Source organism: Antrostomus carolinensis, unplaced genomic scaffold (genome assembly GCF_000700745.2).
Source record: "Antrostomus carolinensis isolate BGI_N321 unplaced genomic scaffold, ASM70074v2 scaffold240, whole genome shotgun sequence".
Classification (NCBI taxonomy): domain Eukaryota; kingdom Metazoa; phylum Chordata; class Aves; order Caprimulgiformes; family Caprimulgidae; genus Antrostomus; species Antrostomus carolinensis.
This window is the reverse complement of record NW_010288887.1, coordinates 36272-56722: the sequence shown is the minus strand read 5'-3', so window position 1 is coordinate 56722 and position 20451 is coordinate 36272.

The following is a 20451-nucleotide window of genomic DNA, read 5'->3' as shown; positions in this document are numbered from 1 at the left end:
AATGTGAAAATCAATACTGTTTATAGAATCCACAGAGGCTCCTCAATCGGTCAGTGTCCTTGTTATCTTCGTTTCTGGCTGCAAAAAGATCCTTTCAGGAGGTGATTCTATGAGCTGAAGAAGGAAGATAATCCCCCATTTCTCTAATGAACCTTGAGAAGTCTCCAGGTTTCTCCCTCTGCTCCCAGTAGAGGGAAAGTGTTGGTAATCAACTTTATGGACTAGTGTTTCATGGAATTTTGCCTGGTTAGTCAAATTCTGGTGCTTGGTTTTGCTCTGATTAAGGTCAAAGTGTTCTTACACATGCACGAACATGTATTTCTTCAGCAGATGTTAAACGATTTCAGTTCTACTTGTGCTTGCAAATTTTGTGGGCATAGAAATAAAAGCCAAGTTTGGTCTGTCCCAGAGCATCAAATCTCCACAGTTTTTTTGCAGTTTCCTATGCCTCTAATTTTATCTCTAGCAAGTATCTTCAAATATTGTTTGATCTCTGCGTCCTGCTCATGGTGTCTGTGCTAGGAACAATTCCAGCCCTGTGGTCAGCTGGTCCAGTGATTGCTCCATTCCATCTGGGGATGTTCTGGGGGCTTGTACAGCTGTTGACTATTTTCCCATTTCCATCTGTTTATCTACTGAATGAGTCATCAGTTCAGTCTGCAATTTCCAATGTGGCTCTTGTGATGTAGTTACATGGCAACACCTCCAAGAGCTGTTGAACAAGTTCAGCAGACCAGGAAATCCAGGCTGAGGTCTCCAATTTGCAGCTGCTCTTTTTTTAGTGTACACCTTCTAAAACCTACAAAATTGTTACTAATATTCCATCCCTGCTTATTGATGACAAACCAGCTTGAGTGTGATTGCTTGTTATATCTCAGAGTCTACCAATAAATGTCACTGTTAAGCTGGTCATTTTCCAGTTGCCAGGACCTCAGTACCAGAAAAACCTTTATTTTTCTTTTACCAAAAAAAAAAAAAGAGTCCAAGACTTTTAAATTAAGATTAGTTTTACCTTTTCCTCTCTTTCCTCTACAGTCTAAATAGGTGGGTGTTGGCTAGGGCAAATACAAGCCACACATTTTTCAATTGTTTCTGGTTTTCTGTTTGTTTTCTATCCCATAGATTAAACTGATGTATAGTGCATTCCTCTGGATTTACACCCATTCTGAATTGGCTCATTCTGTTCAGGGAGGGCACTCAGTTACACAAAATACCTCAACTGCACCTTGCTGGGTGTTTCAGAGCTTTCCTGAAGATTTCCAGCTCTTCCATAGCTGTATGGAATAGAAATGCCTCCTGGGCATAATGCTACTCCATCCTTCTCTCAGAGGGTAACAGCCTCCTGGATTAGGGATAGTCCCAGGGTGAGGAGCCCCAGCCCTACTTTATATTCCCTCCTCAGGAGCAGTAGGTGAAAAGAGGCAGCTGATCCTCCTCTGTACTAGTTTGAAAGACTTGACTTGTCTTTTCATCACCAGCAATGACAGAGCACCAGGACCACTCACTTTTCACCTGCTGATCCCCAGGGAAAAGCAGGGCAGTCAGCATAATGTGGAAGCGTTGCTCCGAGTCAAGCCCAAAGGTAGGACAAACTAAAAGTAACAGGACTTTCTCTGTGGCATTCACATTTGAGTATCTCATGGGGAGGAACTTATTTCTCTGCAGGGTATAAAAGACAGCAAAGAAACTTCACAGTAAATCCAGAGTTCAAATTAATTCTTTTTCTGGTTGGGATTTTTCCTCCCTGTTTGGAGAGAAATTTTCTCTTTTCTTTTTTGTTTTCCTTTTTCCTATGAAATGCTACAAATACAGTCACAGAACTCCACGGAATTTTTAGATTTTTCTTTTTAACACTGGATTCTTCTGTTCCTATTCGCTCTGCTAATTACCCTTTTAGCTTGCTCTTGCTCTCTTTTTCGCAGATCTCTTGGTTTATTTATATCTACCTATCTATAATGATTTCAGAACCATTACTCACAGCAGCACCAGGAAATATTACATCTCCCAATTTACAACTGCAATTATGATATCCGTCAGAAACAAATGCAGCTGCCTTTAATTTTAAGCAATATTTTGATCATCATAATTAAAAAAAGAACTTACGGCTTTGCACACATTAGAGAAATTAATATAATTTCCTGGCTGCCTTAAAAGGCATGCAAAGTAGTGGTCTCTGGATGAGAGATTTAGGGGGAGAATTAACCCTTTTGGTTGCTTTTACCACTCTTCAGGGAACATTGAAAGCCTTAATGATATTGTTTTTAAGAGTTAACTTCACTGTAGAATTTAATATGTGAGTTCTTTGTCCTTCGACTTTTTTTTCACCACTTTTCTCTTTCTGAAATTGCTAATTATTAAAGTATTTGAGTGCAAACAATAACATTTTTCTGTCACTGTTTATTTTAGCTTTCACATATGAATGCGTGGGGACAGATGAAATCCAATTGGTGATATTATAATATTATAATCATTATAATATTATAGTCATTCCCACAATTGCACATTACAAGCTCAAAAACAAACTGTCAGATCTTGGGTCTTGTGTGTCTCATCGTGCTTTACAAGAAAGGGTAGATGCAACACAAATTTGGATTAAAAACATCTTTGTGGGAAGTGAGGATTCAAGTGAACAGCCATAGAACGTACTTTTCACAATAGCTGGGACTCATGCAATTAATTTTAATGTGCTGTCTTAGTCATGAAAGGTAAGTTTGGCTTGTTTTTGTCTTAGTGGCAGGGGATTAATCTATACATGACTGTTCCTGTTGTATTATTTCTTTGCTACTTTGAACTCAGGACTCAGTAGCTGCTCAGCCTAATGCACTGACATGCCATAGACCACACAACCTTTGAAGAATCCTGGTCAACTTGATTTCTTCCCTTGGAGTATCAACTGGCAGACTAACACCAGAGGCTGAAGCTCTATCAATATTAGAATGGGCAGAGGAAAGGGCAGATTCAGAAAGCTTCACTCCTGCCCTATGCTCAGAGCCACCTTCCCTCTGCCAGGTGGTAAAGCTGCACAGTTTGACCTCACCATTACCATTACACAGGCTGAGACACCGTATCCCCTCCAGCCCTTGCAGAAGTACTGAACTGGGGCAACTGTCAAGCTATAGCCCAGCACACCATCTCAAAGCTGTTGGCACCAAATACCCTGGGTCTCTCTGTTTGCTCCTGCTCATTGGCTTCTAGAGAATGACTCTAGATTTACATTTACACTGAAGGAAGATGCAGTCAGGCTTAGCTTTCTCCACAGATGGAGGCTGATACACCTGATATATCATATAGCGTGCAAACTTCTAGACAAGGATGAAATCTCAGCTTCCCTCTTCACCGACTACTCCTGCTCTGGAGACCTCCTGGTGCTTGTAATGTGCTCATGTCTCATTTTGTCGAGCTGTGCCCCCACGATGCGTTTTTAACCACTGGATGCCTTTCTCAGCTGGGAGCTTGTTTTGAGTAGTGAAATATTAATAACAGGCACATAGGAAGTGCCCAATTTGATCAAGTCTGGGATTCATCCAACTTACTGTCCTTTCTGAGATGGTGCTTTGGTCATTAAAAAAAATAATAATAAAAAAAAAATTGTTGGCCTTCAGGTACAGAGTTGCAGCTCAAGCCTTCTATTAACTGCAAATCTGTCCTGCTACTGAATAGATTGACCTATTTCATCCGCCTCAAGGGGTGCAGGAGAGGAGGAGAGGTGTGCCCACAGGTCTGTTGCTAGTGGACAGAATTTAGTTGTTATATTTGATCATTGTTTGTACTGTGACAGTCTCTGCAGGTCCTGTCTGGCTGGGTGCTGTACCAGGTAGGATGTGTCCCTGTTCTGAAAGTTGTATGGCCCAACTAGACAACATGTTGGGAGAAAAGAAGAGTTTTGAGCCTGGCCAAATGGGCTGATTGATTGATGATCCTATGTGATCGCATCGTAGTGACGTGGAACAGGACCTGCCTGTGCATCTCCCCTGTTCCAGCCTAAACATTCAGTGCCAGAGTGTTTGATCGTGGTGTCTTTTGTGAGTCTGAAAAGCGTGAATGTGTTGGGAAGCACCAGCAGTACAGTCAGAGTAAAATAAGGTGAAGAGCATGAAGTGATGCCAGGGAATTGGAGGTTACGACCAGAGGGGTGTAACAGAGCAGATGGCATTGAACAGATGTCCATTGGTGTCTGCTGAGGTTTATATCCTCTCCAAAGGACCTATGCAGCTGAGCAAGCCTGGCCAGAAGGACAAGCACTCCTTACATGTTCCCAGCCAGCAGACGTAGCGCTAACGGGCCTTGTGCCTTGCCTGCAAATGCATCCCCTGGCATGTCCCTCTGCTCCCAAATCACTCACAGCAGCCTACCTTTTGTTCTATGTGAGCAGCTCTCATCCTGCTTTGACAAAGCAAACACACAGAAACTGCGGCTGCATGGAAGATGATGGGTGCTGGAGCATCAAGTCAGATAAGCCGTGGGGGAGAGCAGACTGATGCTAAACTAAATGATCTCATCATCATTCCCTCCACTCTGCTTCCTATTTCTGCCAGGCTCTGAAATCTGATATCTCATCTGACCACAGATTTCCATCAGGTGGAAGATGATTTTGAGATAATTTGATGTCTGTCAGCAGCAGGTCAGGAAGAAAAGAGCCTCTTTTTTTCTTCTCCTTTAAGCACAAGTACACACAGCTACAATGTAGAAAGAGACAACCCCATTTCAAATAGAAAATGTAAACGTGAGAGAGGAAGGACTGACTTCTTATACGAATTTTCCTTCAGACAGGCACCTCATTTTACCAGCCAGTATGATCACATTCTTAATTTCAACCTCAAAAGGTCAGTTCAGTTAAAGAAAATCAAGCTGTAGTCAGTTCTCTGCACATCAGTGCTTGGAGCATGGAGCAATAATCACTCCCTGATCAGAACTTGTTTGCCATTATCTGCCTGGTGTTTGTCTATGATATATGAAGCAATTTTGGCTGTGACTGTTCTGTTCTGTGTGCACGCAGCTCCTTCTTGGTAAAAAATATACAGGATTTTTTATTTTTTTCTTTGTGCTTTCTTTTTTCGTTACCAAGGAGCAATATTTTAAACTAAAAAGAGTTTTCAAACTGTAGTCACCATCATTCATCTTTACAGTCTTGGAGTACGAACAATCTCTTCATTAGATACTGAATTTTTCTCCATTATGGCACTATCTGAATGCATTTATTCGGTCATTTATTAGAAGTCACTTGATGGGGTGCAGGTAAGAAGAGGACTAAATTAAAGCAAAAGGGTCATGTGTGTTTGCACGCTTGTATATTGTAAGTGGAGAAATCTATTGAAATATCCAAAATTAATAACAACCATAACTCTCTAATTCAGACAAATACGCAGTGGAAACATTCCACTTGCTGCAGTGATAGGGAGGGAGGTGAAGGGAAAACTGAGGGCTGTCATCAAACCTCTTCTGGCAGTGGTGAGAGCCAGTGGACTGGAGCTGGGAGGAGTGATTTCTCTTTAAATGTCACAATCGGCATCAGATGCTTTGCTCGAGGATGGCTGCGGCTGTTTTGTCTGTCTAAGGACATGATTGTCTTGTTGGCTGTAATTTGCTTTGAAAGATCTGCAGGAAGACAGGATAGAAGTGTAAAAGGCACAGACCAGTTTGATGATGGCCAGCCTGTGCTTTCAGGATTCCCTAGGCCTGTCCTTTGCTCTATGTTGAAGTAATGCCGCAGGGCTCTCTGATAAGAGGCTGGTTGTATAAATTCAGCACCCATTCACAACACACATCAAGATCATATGCATACCTAATGGGCAGACTAGAGACCTCAGCTGTCCTTTCACCAAGTAATCATGCATGTTCTGGTTAAATCTCCTCTTGAATCTAAGGGAGCAGAATTGGCTCACTAATGGGAGGAAATAAAACGCAGGAGATCCTGCATGGCAAAGTGAGGCACTATCAGGTTAATGTTGGGAATTTCAGACAGGTCCTTTATGGACAGGACTTGTTTTTTTTCATTTTTCAGAAGCCAGCAGTAGAGCAATCCTTTTGGCTGAGTGAGCTCACTTTACAATTCAGAATCTGGTAAAGATGGAAAACAAGATCTTGTTCTCTCACAGCACAGGAACGTGCAATATGCCAAATAAGCATTCTCCCTTTTGCACCATATTCATCTCCACCAAGCCTAGTTTTCACCCATACTTCCTTCCCAGCCCTTTTGCTCCTTACATTTCTTCTCTTGGACATATCCTCACACCAGTGATGCCCATTTCCTCTCATTGCATGAATTCAGCACTTCAGCACTGTATTGCTAGAGCTGTACTCTAAAAAAGAAATCACACCAGGGGCTGGGTTTGAGTAAAGACCATCACCTTTCTACCCAGCATTGTCCTTGTAGCACATCTAATGAGATAAAAAGCCTCTCCCCCATTTCTGTGCATGACACACCATCATTCCCAAGTTAGTTCTACTAGGATGCCTGTGATGCTGCTAATTTCAGGGGATATATAGCTGTTTCTGGGTTTATTTTGTTTCCCCCTTCGTACTTTTATTAAACAAGACAAGTCTTTCTTGCATATTGCAGAAGGCTACTATGGTTCCTCAGAGGAGATATGTAAAAACTAAACCAAAAAGGGAATATTTCCATCCAAATACTCTTAAAAATTTAACCAAACAACGCAACAACTCATAGCTCAACAGGAGCATTCAGTCTTTTGCGCTTGACTTCCACTGTGAATCTGTTCCTCAGAAGTGTGCTCATGTAGCAATTGCACCGTGAAAATGCCAGACTGAAAACCAAATGCATGCAGGCCTTTGGCCTATAGAAAAAATACCAGGACATAAAGCAGTATTATGATCCCAAAATGCACTATAAAGAGATAAAATTTGCAAAAGAGATCAAAGTAATTTCAGAAAAATTACTTTCAGTAATTTTCAGTAATTCTAATGCCTTATAATTGGAAACACAGCAAGTGCTATTAGCCTGTGTTATTGACAAGTGGTCTAAGGCTAGATATGTCTCTGAGACTTATTTAGGTGTTGGGTGCATCCTGAGAGAAAAAGCAGGGCCAGGTAAGATAGGAAAACTGAGCTGAGCTGTGCAGGTCACCTCGTGTCCCCAGAGAATTGTGAATGGGCTGTAAGTAAGGAACTGAATAGTGGGGAAATGGCAGGTTGCAACTGAATCAGGATGTGTAGTTACTTGTTTCATTGGTCTTTAGGTGAATAGTCACAGGAACACACTTCATGGCCTAGAACTGGCCATGAAAGGCTGAGGGCCAGTTGCCAGGGGTTTAAGAGTTCCTCAGCACACTGCAGTATCTTTGCATAAAAAGGACCTGCTTAAAACTGATGGATAGGGGGGGTCTGCTGGCACTCAGAGCTGAGCCTCTGAAACAAAGCCCTTTGACAAAGTCTTTAATTAGATTCAGTGCCTTATCACCAGCATGGACTCTCGATATATTTCCCCATCTGAGTTAGAATCAGCCCCAGATGAGAGACAAAGGGAAAAAAAAGAATCTTGACCCAAACCAAGCTGTGATCAATTCTAATTTGCCTGGGACATGATACATTTTTTGTCTCACCTGACACAGGCTCAGAGAAGCAATTTTTTAATGTCACAGCTCATGACCTCCACCTCTCCTGTCTGCTTTCAGGATTCTTCCCTGCCCAGGCTGGGAAATGAGGCCACTGATGAAGAAGGTTTCAGTTTAATGCCCAGCATGTTCAGCTTTGGATATTCTATTGAAATAGAGGGAATTTGTTAAGCTGATGAAGGAAGGCTGCAGTAGAGAAACACAATAGCAGAGTGGGATTAGACCTGGAGTAAGTGTCTGTACTTTGGAGGATTAATGAGAAAACTGCAATGGATTTTACATGGTGAAAAGGATTCACTGAATGCTTTAGGTGAAATGAAATTAGTCCCACTCATGCTCTCTGAGCCCTCAAGCAGGAGAAGAGACTGGAACCTGCCCATCACGTGTAATAACCAAATCCTCTCCAGCTGCTCTCCTTTATGGAAAATTCCAGTGCAACACTGCTGGCTATTTATTTCCATTTACTATGGCAACCCATACTCCCTGAGTAGCATCTCTCCTAATAGGCCATTGGACACTGCCAGGAGGTATCTCTGGTCCAGCCAGCTATTGATATCTCTGCTGACTCTGTCAGCTGGACTCCTTTTCTTTGCTCAGGCCAGTAGGACTGGTGTAGGTAGGGCCCTGGAGCCAGCAAGAGAACAAGGGTCTTGAGCAGCACTGGATGATCCATACCAAGAGAAGAATCCCAGGGGTGAGAGGCTCTCCTCCCCATCTCTGTTGCCTTGCCCATGGACTATGAGTTCCCTTGAGTGGCTTAGCTTTCCTATGGGCATGGGGTAATTCTAACAAAGCCAATTCTGTGTCCTTATAGAAGGTCAGGGTTCCCCTGAGGTGGAGAATGAGGAGAAATACTGGCCTCAAAAATAGCAGATGCTCAAAATACTTGCAGGAGAAAAAGCTAGGAAGGACAGCCACTGAAATGAAGAGGCAAAGGGAAGGAGGAGTAAGAGTTCATTAATACATTGATTTTTTAGGGAAAAGGTAGATGGAGTAAATAAGCATATGGATGGATGAAATCTTCCCAGGGTCACACTCACACTTGAGAGGTACTAGAGAAGGGCTTCTCAACTCCCTGATTGAAGGGACAGACTAGAAAAAGGGGGCTCATTGATGCCAGAGCATTTACATTGCATATATCTGATGCTCCTGGATATGCAGAAGAGGCCATTAAGAGCAGCCTGGGCTGGCTTGTGCCTCCTGTGTGTTGCCTTACAGTCCATCATTCTTTCTAATTAGGCACCTCTGACACACAATTAATCCTATTTGCCTTCAGGCTTTTTTATCTCTCCTTCTGCTTTTATCAGACAGGGGATTAGACTCTGTTAGTATGTAAAGTGCATTGCATGGACCTGGTTTTCATGGGGATTTGGGACTTTTAAGAATGCAATGTCTAACCCATGATCTTAAAAGTTTCTTATGAGTAATTAATTTCTTTCTTTTCTCTTAATTTCTAATCACAGTGTTTATTTCACCTATGCTCATACAAGCAAAAAGGCAAAGATGTGAGAGTGGGACAGAACTCAGTTCAATGCTGCAATGTCTAGTTAATCCCAGTTTTCAGTCTGCTCTCCTCAGCTCTCATCAGCCACTATCAGCTGCTATCTCAGTCCCACTGTCCCCATCCTGAGTCTGCCCCTCATCCAAGGCTTTATTTGCAAAACCCATAGACCAGCTAGTGCAGCCCCAGCCTCCGGAATAATCCCACACCAGGTCCAGCTTTGGCTCTACTTCTCCTCCCAATAAATAGTCTCTCGCTTTAATCTTCCCCACTCACTCCCCCAGCACTGATGTTCCCTCCAAACTGACTCTCCCAACTCCCAGTCTTGCTGTCCTCGGTGTGTGCCAGTGAAAGCAGCCTGAAGGAGCCACCTTGTGAACATCCAGCTGTGTCTCTGCCTTGTCTTGTGCTCTCTCTAGTCAAAATGCAAAATGACTGCTGATGACTCTTGTCATTGGGAAGTTAACAAAATAATGTTAATGAAATACCCACTCTTCTCAATGAGTTGTGAGTGCAGGCACCAGTGGCCACCACACCAACTATTTATCACTGTCAAGGTCCCCTGCAGCCTAAAACCAATTCCAGACCCAAATGAAGAAGGTTTGGCTCTACCCAGAGTGTAATCTGCCTGTCATTTCTAATATTGCTTTGCATTAAGTGATGAATTGCAGGGGCTGCCAAGGCTGAAGGGTTATGAACCACTGAGAAATGAAGTGCTCCATATCCTGCACAACTCACTTCATTCAGTGATGGTCCACATGACGTACTACTCCTGTCTTGACTCTTGTTCTGCTTTGAGACCACAGAGCTGCACTTTCAGGCCATCTTTCCTGGCCCTTCTCTCAACCAGTCTGATACATCTTCAAATATATTTTCAACCACGCCTTCAGTCATGTTTTTTGTTGTTGTTTTTGGGAATGGGGATGAGAAATTTGCACACAAGGAGTTAGTGAGTATCATACAATTATTTAGGAAATAGAGAAGCAGGAAAAGCTCATACTGCTCACTCTCCCTGTTACCTGTTCAGCAAGAGCTGTCTTCACCAATCAGCCCTGTTCCCAACCCTACTCACAGCCACCCTGGGGATTAGGCCTGTTAGTCCCTCTTTGTACCAATGTTTGATTCCTGTAAAGCAATGATTAACAAGACACTTCTGACTTAGCAGGTACTGCAGAAATATGCACCTTCTTCACAAGCTTCCTATGCTGCCTTTTATGTATCAAACTGAAATGTAATTATCTTCACGGCGCAGGGTGTAAATCAGGGTGTGTGTCAAGATTATTTCCTTCAGGCTTTTATTTTTATTGCGTAATAATATTTGACACAGAGCTTAAAGGTGCTGTTACCTGCCTAATCGTGTGAAACAATTTCATGTGCAAACAGCTGGTAAGTGTGAAAACTACCGTAAACCAGCTTCAGGGAATGCTCTGCTCACATGGAGAAACCAGCTCGTCTTCATATGGTAGGTGTCCGTGTGCTCTGTACCTCCCCTCTTCTTCCCTGGTGTGTAGGGGGAAGCAGAAAATCAGGATCTCCATCTCTGCTAAGCCCCTCAGGCCAGAAGGGATGAAAACTGGAAAGGGGGCTGATGAGGTGTATTATCTAAGAGAGGGAACCATCTGTAACCAGGGATGTTTCCCCAGCCTAATCTTTCACAGTCAAATAATTTGGGAGGGTGAACACACCAAATGTTCCCTCTGAGTCGGCTCTCAAGTAGGCTGTCTTCAAAGCATCCCACCAACCAAGATGTCCCCTTAGTGAAGAAGGCAAGCTGCTTTGAGCAGGAGTCTGCAACCTGCTGCATCTACATCTGAAGTCCCGTGGAGCTGAGACTCATGGTCCTTATTTACAATCTCTGCCTGGGCACATGCTTCCCTGAATGGTAAAATACTTTTTCACTTAGGGACGTTCAGGAACACAGAGATGAATGAAATCTAGATGAGAAAGCAATATGCATAAATTAAAGGGGGTAGCTGTTCTTATGCAGGAGTGAAGTGTGCAAAGATGGGTAAAGCTGAGCTCCCCCTCACCTTTCACACAATGTGCACTTTGGAAGCAGGGGAGCACACCTTTGTGGGAGAAAAGCAAAGGGAGAGCAGAGAAGAAAGGGAAGATTTGAGCAGCCCTCCTCTTCTTCTTCTAACCACAAATGGAGGCCTAAGAATCTGCCTTAGGAAGAGATGGCAATCTTGGAACAATAGTGGTTATTTATAAGGCTTTTTTTGTGCATTGCAGATCATAGCCAAGAGGCATCTGCCTGAGGTCTCAATTAGTCAGAATGGGGTTGGGAGGGGAGGTGGGCAGCTGCTGAGAATCACCAGTCTCCAAGTCACTATTTTTTTTTTCCTCAGGGTAGTTGTCATTGTCAATGATGGTTTAACCTACTTAGGATAATAATCCCTGTAATAAAGGCATTTTTTAAAATCTCATAGCCAAAATGACTGCATGGAGGAGTATGGGAGCTGCTGTGCAGGAAGGCTCTCTGTGTGACTTGCCAGTGAAGAGTGGTGAGCCAGCTATATGCTGTAATTTCTTTAGTACACTCCCAGACCACTACCCCCCACAAGCAAGAGAATTCCTTTCCAGGAAGGGAGTTGGCAGGAACTATCCCTTCCCCCCAAAAAAGACCTCCTCCCTGTGGATTAAGGCATTTCACATCTGGAGAGATATTAGATCATCTAGGTTTCTGATGCATTCTGAAAAATCAAAAGCCTCTAATCCTGCCCACCATCTGGCCCAAACTCCTTTCCAGCTGGTAGGTTCCCTTTGCACACCCAGCAATCTCTGTGCCAAGATGCATGCCCCACTGTCACAGGGACTGTAGCTGTGCAGAACAAAGTGCCTGAGGCTGGAGCTGTTGCTTCAGGTGCCCAGGTAGGCAGGCAGGTGTGGTGGCAAAGGTGTTGCAACGGGCCTTGGGAGCCCTGGGGCCAGATGCTCTTCAGGTTCATCAGCCTGACCCCGAGGCAAGTCCTTGAGGAGGGCAGAGATTACTAAGCAAGCAGAAACCATTCTGACACTGGGACCAGGAGCAGTAAAGTTGCATCAACACAACAGCAGTACTAAGTCTTCTGGGACAGTTATGCTGCTTTGGGAAAAAGCTGTGTGGACATATGGGTGGCTGAGGACCTTGAACAAGTTTGTGCCAGTGCCATCTTGAATAGAAAGAGCAAAGCCTGCAAGTCTCCCAGCTGTCTGAATTGCACAGGGATCCTTTCGAGGCCATGGATAGAGCTGACCAGGGTATTTATCTGTGTTTTGTTTCTACTCCTCAATAGAAGTAGAAGCATGTGCCTTTCTCCTTCCCCTCTCCTTCTGCTTTCAAGACTTTGAAGACTTTTCCTTCTGCAGAACATGAATGTCCAGCAGCCTGCAGCTCAACATCACACTTCCTAACTCCACTTAATGAGGTGCAGACCTCACTGTTTCTCTGACTCCAGCTTTGATAGGGTCTTGGCTAAATCCTTCCCTGCTCACCCACTTGAGAACATGCTGTTGCTGAACTCAGCTTGGTGTGGTGACTGGCACATTGGCTGGCCAGGCAAGGAGATGTCAGAATGAGTGGACTAGAACCTTCTCTCCCAGAGCTTTTCCGCAGGCTCTGGGTAACATGAGGAGACAAGAGCTTTTTGGGTATTTACCAGATATCTGCTTACTGAGTCACTGAGAACAGCATGACACGAGTTGTATGGATGTGCACTGAACAGTGGGATAGAAAGGCAGAGCTGGCAGTGGATGGTAAAGATAGCAAGATTGTGCATGGTTGTAGGTAGGCAGCCAGAGGAAGAACTGCAGTCTGTGTAATTTCCTCCATCTGCATGCTTACACGAGCTCCCTGTGCCTCAACACTCCATTAATAGGGGTATTGACAGTGCTTCCTGGGTCTCACAGATAGACTTCTCCCCAGCATTGCCTCAGTTGTCAGGGAGACCCTAAAGCACTAAGGTGGAGTTGCCATTTCCTATAAGTGATATTGTTGCTGAATGGTTTTACCCCCTTATGTCTGGGTACATGGTCCTGGGAACTTGAACACAGTGAGCTGGGAAGGACAGGGCTCGTACAGAAGCCAAGAGACTGCAGGGAAAATCCCCTTCATCCCTGTGTGCTGGGTGAAAAAATTATGTACAAAACCATCGTGAAAGCAACAGGCTTTAGGCTGGGACACCAGACAGATGAGATCCCCTCAGCTAAGAGACAACAATGGCAACCCAGAGGCTCTGCCTGGTCTCCTCCTGAGACAGATCATTTCCATACTGAGTAGTGTTATTCATGAGGGTGCCTGCGGGCCCCAGTAATGCTCAGAGACTTTTCTAGAGCTGCAAATCCCAGCTGCTCCAACCAGGGAAAAAACAGCTGTGAGCATGAGGGAGATTTACCAGTGCTGGGGTGGTGGAGCAGCAGTTTGCAGAGCTTCCATGGGATTAATGGAGAGGAAGGTGACTGTGTCTGCGCGGATGAGTCCTGCCAGGGAATGAGAGCTTGACTTTAACATCCTGTGCCTTATTGTGATTATTTGTCCTTCCACCACGGAGGGAGGTGGGAATCAGGGCTGAGGTGCAGGCTGGACAATACTTGGAGGTATAAGCGATGATTTAGAGCTCATGCCCTTGGCTGGAGGTACTGTACCTGGCAACTTGCTTGGTCACAGGGCTAAGCTAGATTTAGCCGACTGCTGCCTTCTCTCAGGCTTCCAGAGGAATGACTGGACACTTGTTACAGACACTCCCCTGACTGTGGAGAAGGACAGTCTAGCAGGTAGCACAGGACCTGGCAGAAGGGGTCTTGGTGTGTGGTACCCATACTGGATGGAAGATGACCTTCTGGTTCAAACAGGGTAGGAGGAGCTTTTGTCTCCATCACTGGTGAGGGATATGCTGAAGCACAAAGAAATAGTTTTCTTATTCTGGATGGCCACTGAGGAAGAGGTTTGTTTTCACTCGATGTGGATGGGAAACAGTAGCTCTGGGCCAGCCCAGCTAATGGTGTCCATCCTAGAAGCAGGGGAGAGAACAGAGGGCAGAGTGCAGTATATGTGCGTGATAAGCAGTCACTTTGTGCACGCTGTGGAGCTTGCTCAGGCTAATGCAGGGGTTTTATTCTAAACCGTTCATGAAACGTTGCTTGAAAATTGCACTTGCTATTGCTACCTCAGCCACTACAATCACAGTTGAAGAAATATGCAGCTCAGAGAGCTGTGAGAAGCAGCTAAAAATAAAGCAGGTCAAAAAGGAAAATGAGGGAGAGCAGAGCTGAGCAGCACACAGCAACTGCTTCAGCAACAGAGCAGGACAGCATGCCCCTGCTGCCAGGGATGGAGCTGGGAGGTGTAAAGTGGCTCCCTGGGTCTGGGGAGCTGGAGGGGGCTAATCTCCCTGCTCCATCGTCTCAGGAAGGAGAGTTATAATCAAGTCCAAAATAAGAGGCAAGAGCAAATATGCCTTTACTTGCATGGTGAGAGAACAATTTTTGGAATCCTGTTAATCCTGTGTAGATCATATTAACACCAATAAAATACTTAGATGGTTCTCTCTGTGAAAATGTCAACATTTATTAAGTGCTGTAGTACAAGCAGCTGGGTCTCATCATTGTCTTTTTGCCTGGGATTTTGGAGGGGAGAGGAGTGGCGTTTGCTTTTAACATTATTTCACAGAGAGAAGATTGTGTCAAAACAGGGTGAGATATGGTGACCCTGGAAATGCCTAGACCAGTGAAGAGATCTTCCTTCCACATGCTGTTGTCACCTGAATTTCTTGCAGTGAAGAGGTTTTATATCCAGACTGTGCTCTCAGCTTTGCCATGCGCCTCTCCTCATTCCCTTTCTCCTCTTCCCAGACAGTATAGCTGCTGCTGGCACTGCTGAGCTACTGTGAGCTGCAGCTGCCCTCCAGGGAGCCAGTGTGCAGGATCTGCCTCCTCTCCTGGCCTGTCTAGGGACCAAGGAGTTCATGCTTTTGCCTTCTGAATGCACCGTACCAAATCCAGTGTTGGTGGGAAGGGCCAAGGAAAATAAACAGCTTAGAGAAAAATTATCTAGCCCTACATCTGCAGGGAGAGTTGTCAGGTTCAGATCTGAAGCCAGCTGCTGGAAGATGTTTGCAAGATGAATTACTCTGCGCTCTGCCCTCAGTCTGGAGAGAGAGATAACAGACTGGTTTTATGTCACAAACTACATGGCCTGCCTTTCCATCCTTTGCATCCCTAGATTATTTATACAACCTCATGGGCTACCAGGCAGATCCGAGGTATTAAAAAGAGAGTACCCCAAAGAAACCCAGCAAAGACTTTGGTACCTCAGATTCACAGCAGAAAAAGATATGAAGCTGAAGGAGCATCACCACACACAGGACCCAAAGCATCCCCCCAAAGAGCAGTGCACTACTGTGCACCTGATGAGCAGCAGCCATGGTCATAGCCACCCTCTACTGAGACTTATCTAAGGTGAAGTAAAACATCTGTGTCAAAGCAAGAATGGTGCATGTCTTTTACTCACTTTCCACATACTGGGCTAAAGCTTCCTCTTCGTAAGATGGACAATTAACAGCATGCAGCTACAAGGACTTCTAAAAAATACAGCTGAAATAGAGATGGTGGTCATATACCACATCACCTATGAGGTACAGGCATGATGGATGTTGTTGATCTTCCTGTGCAACACTGAATTGCCTTTTTAGATGGGAGTGATCAATTTTGCTGCCATAGCAACCCCAAAAGTCACCTAAAGGACAACCTGCCTGGGAGAGCAGAGAGGGTTTATGTATAAGATTAAGCAGAGTCAGGGTTTCTGGGACTCCAGGCCCAGGATGGAGGGTGTAAGATCCCAGGGACCATAGCAGGGGCAGGCTGTGTTTCCCCAGGCAATTGGGACTACAAGTGCCACTGTCCCCATTTCCACGAGGAAAGGCTCTTTCTTAATCAGAAAAGAATAATCAACCCTGAAAATGGGTGCTGGTGTTTAATGTCAAAACCCAGCTGCTCTCCCAACATCTTTTCTACGTGACCTCCCTCTTGTACAAGCCAGTGTAGAGTCTAATAACACCGAGGCCCACTATCCCATTGTCAAATTTGGTTGAATCTTGTCAAAGGGTTCAAAAGCTGCAGGAGGGGACAGAAAAGCAATTGCCTTTTCTGATGCATACCATGTGTGGTATGATCTCATATATATCTCTCTCCCTTTCTTTAGAAACTCAGGCTAAAACTGGTATGCTTAAACCATTTCAATTCTTTTCTGTCAATACTTTCAAAAACAGAAGTTTAGCAAAACTGTCCTTTTCAATGCAAAGGGCTTCAATTTAGCTAAATTGTTATTTTCCAACCAAAGATTCCACTGAAAATTCCCAGAGAGTTGTATTCAGAAGCTCAAATAAACCAGGATTTCCTTCCTTCATTCTAATGTGCATATACAATACTGTAATTTCAAGCATGTTTCTCTCTGTCCCTAAACTGATGTTGTCTGCTCATTCCTACCAAGTGTTTTAAGTGTATTAATTTTATTGAAAGTTGTTGTCAGACCTGCAACTGTGTTTGCATCTAGACTTCTAGCTCTTAGAAGCACATTTTATTTTAAATCTGACCCACTGAACACTGATTGCAAGCAACGATTTCTTCTTCTTTCCCATCATGTCCGCGATACCCTCCTTTTTGTTTGGAGTTTATGGTCACTGACTCTGGATTGTGTCATTATTTGTCTTTGTTCCATGTTTTAACCTTTGTTAGAGATTCAGCCATTGTGCAGTTTCTGTTCAGTGACCTATAATATCCTAATATAGTTGGTATTTTGATCTTGGGCTCCTGGCAAACGATCCATCGTATGCAATGCTTCTTTCCCTTTCTGTTTTCACCACTTCCCCACTCTTTCATTCCCTCCTACCTTTAAAAAGGTCTTCTGTGTGTTTCCTTACCCTCTTCACACTCCACTTTCCCTCTCCTTAGGTTGTCTTTCACCCATTCTTTCTCTCTCTCTTTCTTTCTTCTAAATCAACTTCCCCTTCCAGCCCTGCTTCTCTCTCAATCCCTGCACCATGTCAGGTCACCAAGAGGTACCACAATGAAAGAAGGCATCTGTTCATCCTCTCGGGCTGGCTCTGCTAAGGAAACTGCTCTTCTGCTGAGGCTGGAAATTTTGCAAGAGGAAGAAATGTTGGTAGATGAGATAATGGCCATAAAAACAAGCTGTGGGGAATAAAGCCCATCCATCTGTTGAGGACCAGCAGCAAGTGCATGCATGTGATCATCACCATCACAAGAGGGAGTTGCTACTGCTCTTTTGCATTTTGTTACTGGAGACTGAGACAAAGGAGAGCACTAAGCAGCATTCTAGACATCTCCTAGCACTGGAGCCCTTCTCTGGATCGCTCACTGATAGCAGTAAAGGGAAGAACCCTTACAGTGCACCACATCTTGCCAACAGCATTTCAGGATCCTCTCCCAGCAGAGTCTGGAGGGAGAAAACCCAGCCCTGCTGTGTTCAGCTAGTGCTCTGTCACAGTGTGCCCCTCAGGACAAAGAGCTGGAGCTCTTAATTTCCTCTCCTGCCTTTCCCAGGATCCCCAGTGGCTGCGATCAACTGTGATGTTCGACAGCCATGACAACATCAGGGCAGCGTTGTTTTGAAGTCAGAATGCTCAGAGCAGAATATCTCCCAGTTCGCCTCTCCCTGTCCCCATTGGCTTTGATTGACTCTCTGATGTATTTCTCTGTCAGGAGACCCCAGCTGGGAGCTGCTTACAGGGGAACGTGCTCACATTTCCCCTGGTCATGGGGACATGAATATTGCAAGGCCTGGGGGACAGCAGCCAAACCAGGAGGGCTGTCTATGCTAATTTCCCTCTGTTACACAATGCCTAATAACATCAGGCTCCTTGTCTCTGGTGTAGACGAGTCACAAGATGCTGGTCTTGCTCAGGCATCATGGAAAACACCTTAACCACAGGATAGCATCAGGCCAAGACAGGGAGATGGGTGGAAACTCAGTGCCTTGCTTTTTCAGTCTGGCAAAAGCAAAATGAACCACTGTTGTTCATCTTCCACAACGTGGCCTGAGATCTGCTGTGCAATTGCTGGAGATAATGAGCTAACAGAGGAGGTAAAACAGGTATATAATTTAGAAATGGGTGGCGTCCTCTAATTATGATAGCTGTCTGCTTGTCTTCGTATGATTGGGACCATGTTCACCAATCCTAACGGAACGGCACCCCTGTACATATCAAACAGGGTTTTGCCACATGTCATTTGGTTGGAAGCCCTATGTCTGTGCAACCCTATTGTTCCTCCTCAACTTGCATCCAGGCAGCCAGTTAAAATAACAAGCCTGGGGAGTAGCACTTAGCCATGGTGCAAGCCTGGGAATGCTGCAGCTCCAGAGGAGCCACATTTTGTCCAGTGTGCACACACACACCCAGGGGTAAAAGTACACACAGAAAAAAGCCTGGTGACTCTTTTGGCAGCTCCCGAATCTCTCCTTTTCTGTCACCATGGTGGCATTGTAATGAGAACATGAAAGAGGAAGATAACACTGAAGGGAGGAAAATAAGACCTGCTTTTTCTCTCTCTCTCTCTCCCGTGTAGAACGAAAGGCAAAACGTGGCACCCAGACCTATCAGATCTGTCAGCACGACAACTGGCATTGGGAGGGAAGGGGGAAATGCTATTGTACGCACCATTCTGCTTGGCGGCCTCCTCTCGTTGGCTCAGGGAAGGAGAGAGAATCACAGAGAAAACAGAGGGAAAACAAGGTGCGGGTGTTCAACGGGGAGCCAGAGACATTTGTTATCAAAATGGAAATGCGCCTCTTTGTTGATGAAGGTGTATCTGCTTCCCATTGTCTCTCGTGCCAGCCCAGTAAAAGGCTCCTTTGATGGCTCCGTGTTTGTGCACTGGCTATGAAATTGCTTTAGAAGACAAAGGCAGTGTGTGCTTATTGGTAATGAAAAGGAGGTGAGGGCTACGTTTCTCTAACCCTAGCTCACCACACGAGTGCAATTTCCCTGGGAGCAGCTGTCAAAGGCTTGCAGAGAAAATTGGAAGGCTGAGACTGGTTGGGGGACCTGTGATGAACAGGGAGAGCTGCTGCTCTTTTGCAGGACTAATGTGGCCATCTGCTCTGATTTAACAGGCCTGCTCCAGTCCAAGTGTTTTGAAGCCCTCCAGGCCACTCATCCCCTGCTCCCCAGTACATTGGCTTCCATTAGCAGTGAGGATGGGGCACGGGGCACACCGCTGCCTGCTATATAGGCCACTGTCCAGGCACTGAGATGGGGCCTTCCCTGGCTGGGAAAAGGAGAGGAGGTATCTGCTGCAGAAGAGGCTGAGGGCTGTACATCTCTACCCTTTCTACTCTCGTTACTGATCACCAGTGACCTTATCTGGGGAGTGCACCAGGGACAGAGATACATGTAAGGCAACATCAAAAGTGCAGGGTTAACATCCTTAGGAAACACACCAGGCAGTGTAACACCACTGAGCAAAGCCATCAAAATGTCAGTGCCCAAAGCACAGAACCCTCACTGCCGAGCTCAGACAGCCGCTCCATCAGCCAGCAGCAGCACCATGCTGCTACCCAGCCACTGCATGGTCCACTCCCCTAGCACTGCAGCATGCCTGTCCTCACAAACACAGCCCACTGTGCCAAAACATGGTTTGCACCTGGACTGCTCCCTATTTACCTGCTTCTCACACTCAGTTTCTTGCACACATCTCCAAGCCCACCTGCGTTGCATGATGCTTGCACCACCTCTACTCCCTCCACTGCCCATCCACCTTCCTGCCTCCCTTGTGCTCCGCTCTCACACACAACCTGGGATGAGGTGTGTGTCTGTGTGTGTGCAAATCCTGTATCATCGCACACACGTGCACTTGCTCATTAACTAATAGCGGCGTTAATAGGAATGCATTTCTTTCTTCACCTTTCTTTCCCTTGGATGGGAAGTTTAATCGCACAGCCGTGCTCAGCCAGCCTCGCTCCTTTATCTGTGCAATAAAGAAATGGTTTGTGGCAGATAGACGCCTCAGACCGAGCTGTCAATTTCACACAGGCCCTTATCAGCGCTCACAGATGGTATAAGGCCGTCGGAAATTAGACGCGGGATTCGCATGTCTAACAAGCGGGGTTAAATGCTTTTTTTTCCCCTCTCTGCCTTTCCCTTCGACTGCTCCTTCTTCTCCCCTCCCTCCTTCTTCTCACCGCTTACAATACTGACAATGGCTTTAAAAGGACAGTCTTGCCTGTCTTCTGGTAAAAGATGTTAATTTATTGTAGTCTGTTCTTTATTTGATTATCAGTTTATTAAAACTGCCCGAGGTGATAGCATTTCTTCTAGAACAAATCCCTTGCTCTCTGTTTTAATCTGTTACCAGCTCTATTGGCAAGACACAGGCAAGTGG